Raw genomic sequence first — 7,845 nt, 5'->3', positions numbered from 1 at the left:
GCAAATTCAAAAGATGCGTGGCCTTCTAACTTTGTTTAAAGAGAAATATGTGTTTATTTCCTTCATAAACCTCGTATCATCCATGCTCATTCAAATCCTGACCACTCTTCTGGCCCACCTCAAGGAAGCTTTCTCTAAAAAGCCCATGTAAACATGATCTGTCCTCTGGCTCTGAGCGTTTGCCTTCCCAAGTCCCCAGCATTTCTCACTGCCTTCCCTTCACCCTTCTCAGTTCAACCTGTGTTCTGGCCACCACATCAATTTAGTTGCTTCTCTCAAGTACAGATAACACTCTTTGCCTCTGGGGCTTGGCTCTACAGGTACTTCTTCCCTGTCAAAAATCATACCAAGAGCCAGGCATCATACCTATAATCCCACTTGGGAATCTAAGACAGGAGGATCACAGGTTCAAGAACAGCCTCAGCGCCGGGTATGGTGGCACACACTTGTAATACCCGTGCTTGGGAGGCTGAGGCAGGAGGACTGCACAGGTTCAAAGCCAGCCTCAGCTACTTAATGAGGCTCTCAGCAACTTAGTGAGACCCTGTTTCCAAATAAAATATAAAAAAGGTCTGGGAGTGTAGCCCGGAGGTAGAAGGCCCCTGGGTTTCATTCCCAGTACCACACACACACACAAAAAAAAATAAATAAATAGAGAAAAAAAAGAAAAGAATAGCCTCAGCAACTTAGCAAGACTCTCAGCAACTTAGTAAGACCCTGTTTAAAAAAAAAAAAAAAAAAGAAAAAGCCAGGCGTGGTGGCACACACTTGTAATCCCAGTACTTGGGAGGCTGAGACAGGAGGATCTCAGGTTCCTGGCCAGCCTCAGTTACTTAGTGAGGCCCTCTGCAACATAGTAAGACCCTGTTTCAAAATAAAGAATGAAAAATAGGGCTGGGAGTGTAGCCCAAAGGCAAAATGCCTCTGGATTCAATTCCCAGTACTGCCAAAAAAAAAAAAAAAAAAAAAAAAGCTGAGCATGGTGGCACACACTTGTAATCCCAGCATTTGGGAGTCTGAGACAGGAGGATCACAGTTGAGGACAGCCTCAGCTACTTAGTGAGGTCCTTTGTAACTCAGTGAAACCCTGCTTAAAAAATCTAGAATAAAAATTAGGGCTGGGAGTGTAGCTCTAAAGTAGAATGCCCCTGAGTTCCACCTTCAGTACCGGAAAAAAATAAAAAAATAATAAAAAATAATAAAAAAAAACGGGCGGGGATATAGCTTGGAGGCAAAATACATATGGATTCAGTCCCCAATACACACACACATATAGTATCAATCCAGTTAGAGTATACTAGAAAGAATACTGAACAACATGGGCTCAAAATATCTGGCTCCTTCAACTCTTAGCTAAAATTCCCATCTAGGTCTTCTAAGCTCTTTTAACTAGGAAACCAACCAACCCCCCATATATAAAACCAGATAACTACTAATTTAATAACTTCAGCTTATTAGGCACACCTAACATAGGTTCTCTGAGGAATAAAAAGGTACATAAGGAATGACTTCTGTGCTCTAAGAGCTTATGATCTTATTTGAGTAGTAAAATAATAGATAGCAGAGTCTGCTTGGCCTGGGGAATGGGGAACTGGCCTGCAGTCAACACATTAGAATCCTGGCTTCACCTCTGCCATAAAATATGTGGGACCTGGGTAAGTACTTTCCCTTTTACTAGGCCCCTGATTTCTAACTCTGCAAATGAGAAGGAGTTAGAGTCTGTGATTGGTAAGGACCTTCCCTGCTTTTATATTCTTTAGAAAACAATCAGAACTAGCCCATTCATGATGCAAGCTAAGAGGGTGATACAGATACTGCCTAATGTAACCAGTAACAAGCTGCTGGGGTGGGCATGGTGGTGCATGTCTATAATCCCAGTACTTGGGAACCAAGACAGGTAGATTGCAGGTTCAAAGCCAGTGCACACGGTAACTCAGCAAGACCATTTCAAAAAAAAAAAGAGAGACAGGGATTTAGCTCATGGAGAACCTTCCTGAGTTCAGGCCTCAATACCATGAAGGAAAAAAAGAAACAAGCTGCTAGACTCAAATACTCAAAAAAAACCTGCTCTGTGACCCACAGATGCAGTAGAACCTCCAAGTGGGGGATGGGCACGATGAAGCCAGATGATGAATGCATCTGCTGCTAGGAGGTCATGACTGTTCACAGGAAGAGTTCTCATTCACAGGAAGCTTTGCACAAACACTCCATTCAGGTCCCAAGGTCCCCTTCACACAAAGGAGCCTCGTGGCCCAGAAAAGGAGAGGTACCAGTCAGAAGCCTGGCAACACAGACAATGGACAAAGCCAGCAAGGCAGAGCCATTCCACCCAGAGCTGAGGCCACATCTACGCTTCTGAGTCCTCAGGTTTTCTCTCACCAGGGGACACAAAGGGAGCAATAGGCCCCAGGACAGTTGAACATTTCAAAATATGTAATGAATCCCAATTCTTTTAGCCATAAACATAGATTTTGCTTTGTAGGACAAATTTAAGAGAAACAGGTGATTCCTTAATAGTAAAGCAGGTTTTACTATTAGTCATATTCAGGTTCAAATCCCAGCTCAGCTACATATCATCCACACGACCCAAGGCAAGTCATTTTGAGTCTCAGTTTTCTCACCAATAATAATGTGACTAAGAATCCCTGCCTTAAAGGGTTAGCCTGAGAGTTCAATAAGATATAGGAGCTGGGCAGAATAAGTAACTGCTAGTAGGTTACAAGATTTCTTTTGGAGGCAGTGTTCTAGAATTAAATAAAGGTAGGCTGGGCGTGGTGGCGCACGTTTGTAATCCCAGCGCTTGGGAGGCAGAGACAGGAGGATTGCGCTGGCTTAAGAGACCCTGTTTCCAAATAAAAAGTATAAAATAGGTCTGGGAATGTGGCCCAGAGGTAGAAGGGCTTCCAAGAACCCCAGTACCACACACACACACACAAAAAGAATTAAATAAAGGTGATATTTGTACAAGTCTGTGGATATATTTAAAAAAACCACAGAATTGTGCCCTTAAAAGGGTAAAGGTAAATCAGGCATGGTGATGCACACTTGTAATCCCAGTACTTGGGAGGCTGAGACAAGAGGATCATGGGTTCATGGCCAGTCTCAGTTATTTAGTAAGGCCCACCACAACTTAGTGAGACCCTGTTCCAAAATTTAAAAAAATCAGGTTGGGGGTGTAGCTTGGAGGTAGAATACCCCTGGGTCCAATCCTCAGTACTACCAAAAAAAAAAAAAGGGACAAAGGTAGATTTTATGGCTTATGAATTATATCTCAATAAAGCTTTTTTTTTTAGTCTGCCCTAGGTCACACAATTAGGAAGTGGCAGACCCAGATTCTGAAATTTAAAATATGTCCTTCTAAGATGGGCGTGGTGGCACATGTTTGTAACCTCAGGATTCCGGAAGCTGAGACGAAAGGATCGCGGTTCGTGGTCAGCCTCAGCTACTCAGTAAGGCCCTTTGCAACTCAGTGAGACCCAGTTTCAAAATAAAGAATAAAGCCGGGCGTGGTGGCGCATGCTTGTAATCCCAGCATTCAGGAGGTGAGACAGGAGGATTGTAGTTCGTGGACAGCCTCAGCTACTATTTAGTGAGGCCCTTTGCAACTCAGTGAGACCCTGTTTCAAAAAAAATAATTAAAAAAAATAGGGCTGGGGATATAGCTCGGAGGTAGAATGCCCCAAGATTCTATCCCCAGTACCGAGAAAGAAAAGAAAAGAAAAGAAAAGAAAAGAAAAGAAAAGAAAAGAAAAGAAAAAAAGAAAGAAAGAAAGAGAGAAAGAAAGAAAGAAAGAAAGAAAGAAAGAAAGAGAGGGGGAGGGAGGGAGGGACTGGAGAATATAGCTCAGAGATAGAATACTCCTGGGTTCTATCACAATACTGCAAAAAAAAAAAAAATCTGTCCTACAGAACTTAAAATCTAGTACTATCTAATTACTATCACTTACATATATGATACATAAAACAGCACCTATTACAATCTATCTACTAAAAACAGATACTTAAGCCAAACATGGTGGTCCATGTCTATAATCCCAGTACTTGGGAGGCTGAGACAGGAAGGTTGTAGGTTTAGGCCAGGGTTAGCAACCTAGAAAGATACACTGTTTTAAAACAAAAAAGGAATGGGCAGATGCTTATAATCCCAGCATTTGGGAGACTGAGGCAGGAGGATTGCAGCTGGTGGACAGCCTCATCTACTTAGTGAGGTCCTTTGCCACTCAGAGACCCTGTTTCCAAATAGAGAACAAAAAATAGGGCTAGAGGTGTACCTTGGAGATAGAATGCTCCTGGGTTCCATCCTCAGTACCACAAAGGGGGGGGGGGGGCTAGAGGTGTAGCTCTGACTTAGAATGCCACTGGATTCAATCCCCAGAACCCCCCCCCCCACACACACACACACACACACACACCCGAGGAGGGTTGGGAACGTAGCTCAGTGATAGAGCTCTTGTTTAACTTGGATGAGGCTCTGGGTTCAATCCCCAGCATGGGGGTGTGGGGAAATCAGAAAGAAAACAAAGCCTGGAACTGTAGGTATCCAACAATGTTTACTTGAATTAAACTGAAAATAAGCTCATTATAGTAATTTCGTTCCTGATCTCAAGGCAATCAGAGTAAAATGCAGTCCAGACATGCTAGCAAACTACTCGGAATGTAAGCCAGAAGGAAATATGTACTATGTAAAAACAATTGCCCTAAGGAAACATCTCTTGTAAAGTAGCCTGGCAGAAATATCCAGTATTCACTGATTATCCATGAACTCTTCTACAGTAGGCAGCTCTTTGAGAACAGTTTTGGCTAATGAATCCCACTTCCGTGAACAGAAGTGACATGTCTCAGTCACATGCAGATATATTCAAGAGCTGATATATGACCCTCCAGCTCACTGGTTTGAGGTGTTGGCAAGACCCTAAGGAACTTAGTGAGCTCCTGTTTCCAAATAAAAAATAAAACAGAGCTGTGGTCTAGCTGAGAGGTAGAATGCCTCTGGGTTCAATCCCTAGTTCTCTCCCCCAAAAAAAGCACCCAGGAAGTCTCATGTTGAGATGGTGGCACCACAAGACTGAAGTCACCTAAAGACCCTGTTCAGCACATCCTGGAAGATTTGGGGGCTAATTTATTAACACAGCATAATTCTGCCTGTCCTGACAAATGGGAATGTAAAAAGAAATAAACACAGAATACATAAATTCAAACTGGGCATGGTGGCACACACGTGCAATCCCAGCATTTGGGAGGCTGAAACAGGAGGATCGAGGTCCGCAGACAGCCTCAGCTACTTAGTATAGAGCATGTACCTAGCATGCATGAGGGTTTAATCTGGCAAAAACAAATGAGCAAGCAAATCTGTACTCTACCATTTATTATTTTGGCTAAGTTATTTGAACTTCCTAACCCTTAATTTCTTAAAAGGTAATTAGTAGGACTCTCCTCTCAGAGTTGTTATGAAAAAAAAAAAAAAAAGCTGGGTGTTGTGGCACATGCCTGTAATCCTAGCACTTAGGAGACTGAGACAGGTTCAAGGTCAGCCTAAACAATTTACAGATATACTGTTTCAAAGTGAGAAATAAAAAGGTTTGGGAGTATAATGTTGAACTTTTTTTCATGAATCTACTGGCTATTTGTATCTCTTCTTTTCTGAAGTGTCAGAGGTGCACTGCCCCTGGGTTCCATTCCTGGTACCATGTGAGAAAAAGGAGAGAGAAGAGAGGAGAGAGAGAGGAGAGAGAGAGGAGGGAGGGAGGGAGAGAGAGAGGAGGGAGGGAGGGAGGGAGGGAGGGAGGGAGGGAGGGAGGGAGGGAGGAAGGGAGAAGAGAAGAGAAGAGGAGAGAAGAGGAGAGAAGAGAAGAGAAGAAGGAGGAGGAGGAGGAGGAGGAGGAGGAGGGAGGGGAGGGGGGGAGAGGACTAAAAGCATCAACATTTAAACCAGTCATCATCACATCCTCAAGAAGTAACGAGACATGCTGATTGGAGGAACAGGTAAACATTTTAGGGGGGAAAATAGCAAACACAAAGACACTGAAGCAGAAGAGAGCCTGAAATGCACCCTAAGGAACTGGGAGCTGAGGAGTGTGGCTGGAACTCAGTGAACAAAGGGAAAGTGGCACAGGACCAGAGAGAGATTTCTGAAGCCACACTGTTGGATTAATTGTAAGTCATTAAGTATAGCATACCAACAGTGTAGCTTCTTAATGTTATTGTGTAAATATTATTTTAAAACTATTATTTTAAAGCCAGGTTTATATAATTTCAGATAGAAACAAAATGTACTGTATAGACAGATGTAGCCACATAAAAAAAACATTATCCCAAAATGGGACTGTTTCCAAGATAAAGAAACATATGGTTTGAAGGCCTTCCTTAATTAACCTTTTAGAATTTCAGGACACAGAAATCAGAACTGACTTCCTTATTGCCTATTAATGGTGCATTTCATAAATCATACCTGATTTGACCTAGTTTCTTTCACAGTCATCCCCCAATGTTTCACTGAAGTCATATCCTTAAATGAAAAAGATGATCAAGCCTGTCAGCAAAGGATATCCTGTCCAAAATGAAACTTAGCTCTTTTATAGAATTCAGAACATCAAAGTGGCTCCATATATACCTTGGCCAATGGTTTTGTCCTCTATTACCAGGTATCAGGCCATTAAAAAAAAAGATAGAATTATACATTACTTCACACTACTATCAAACATATGTCCAAGTACCAAATGATAATGGCTATAACCAGTTGAATAAAACTATTACTGGCAATGGTTCCTAGGCAACCCTCCCTGAGGGCCTGGAACCTCCTAACACTACCAAGAGCAAGATCTTTTGGCCTAGAAGACTATCTCTTACACTGGTCAAAACAAATCAGTTCCAGATCATAAATGAGCAGGTAAAATTTTATTATGGTATAGTAGTCTCATGAAATAAATGTGCTATTATTTTTAAAAAACTGATTTTACTCTTATCTTTTTACTGTTATGTGGTCTGGGGATTAAACTCAGGTGCATTCTAACTCTGATCTATAACCCCAGCCTGTTTTATTTTTATTTTTTATTTTTTTTATTTTTTATTTTTTGGTGGTACTGGGGTGGAACCCAGAGGCTTTCTACCTCCAGGCTATACTCCCAGCCCTATTTTATACTTTATTTGGAAACAGGGTCTCACTAAGTTGCTGAGAGCCTCACTAAGTAGTTGAGGCTGGCTTTGAACCTGTGTGATCCTCCTGTCTCAGCCTCCCAAGCGCAGGGATTACAAGCATGCGCCACCACGCCCGGCTTATTTTTATTTTTTGAAACAGGTTCTCACTGGGTTAATGAGAGTCTCACTATTTGCTGAGGCTGTCCTTGAACCTGCAGTCCTCCTGTCTCAACCTCACAAGTACTAGGATTATAGGCATGTACACCACTCCTGTCTGATTTTAGTGTTATCATTCAAAAAAATTGGTAAGTTGTTTTGCATGTACAACCTGGCCTATGAGTGTTATTTTTCTCAGTAAGAGACACAATCATATCCAGTTAGCCCCATAAAATCCTTTTGGCCCTTTTCCAGAGAAATTTACACTGCCTATACTATTGTCCCAATACCTATGAAATCCTCTAAAGGGATTGTTCCTCAGGGACAAGAAAGCTGAGACATAATCCACTCCCACCCTCCCACATTCTCTGGTTATAAGAAATTAACCAGACTAAAGGTCCCCTTCTTCCATTCCAGAAAGGTTAGTAAATAATAAAGCAACTGAGCATGGTGTCACACATTTGTAATCCCAGTACTTGGGAGGCTGAGACAGGAGGATCGCAGGTTCAGAGCCAATATCAGCAATTTAGCAAGACTCTGTTTCAAAAAAAATAA

The sequence above is a fragment of the Muscardinus avellanarius genome, assembly GCF_963383645.1.
Source record: "Muscardinus avellanarius genome assembly, chromosome: 1".
NCBI lineage: Eukaryota > Metazoa > Chordata > Mammalia > Rodentia > Gliridae > Muscardinus > Muscardinus avellanarius.
The sequence above is the reverse complement of the archived record's forward strand: the minus strand, read 5'-3'. Positions refer to the sequence as shown.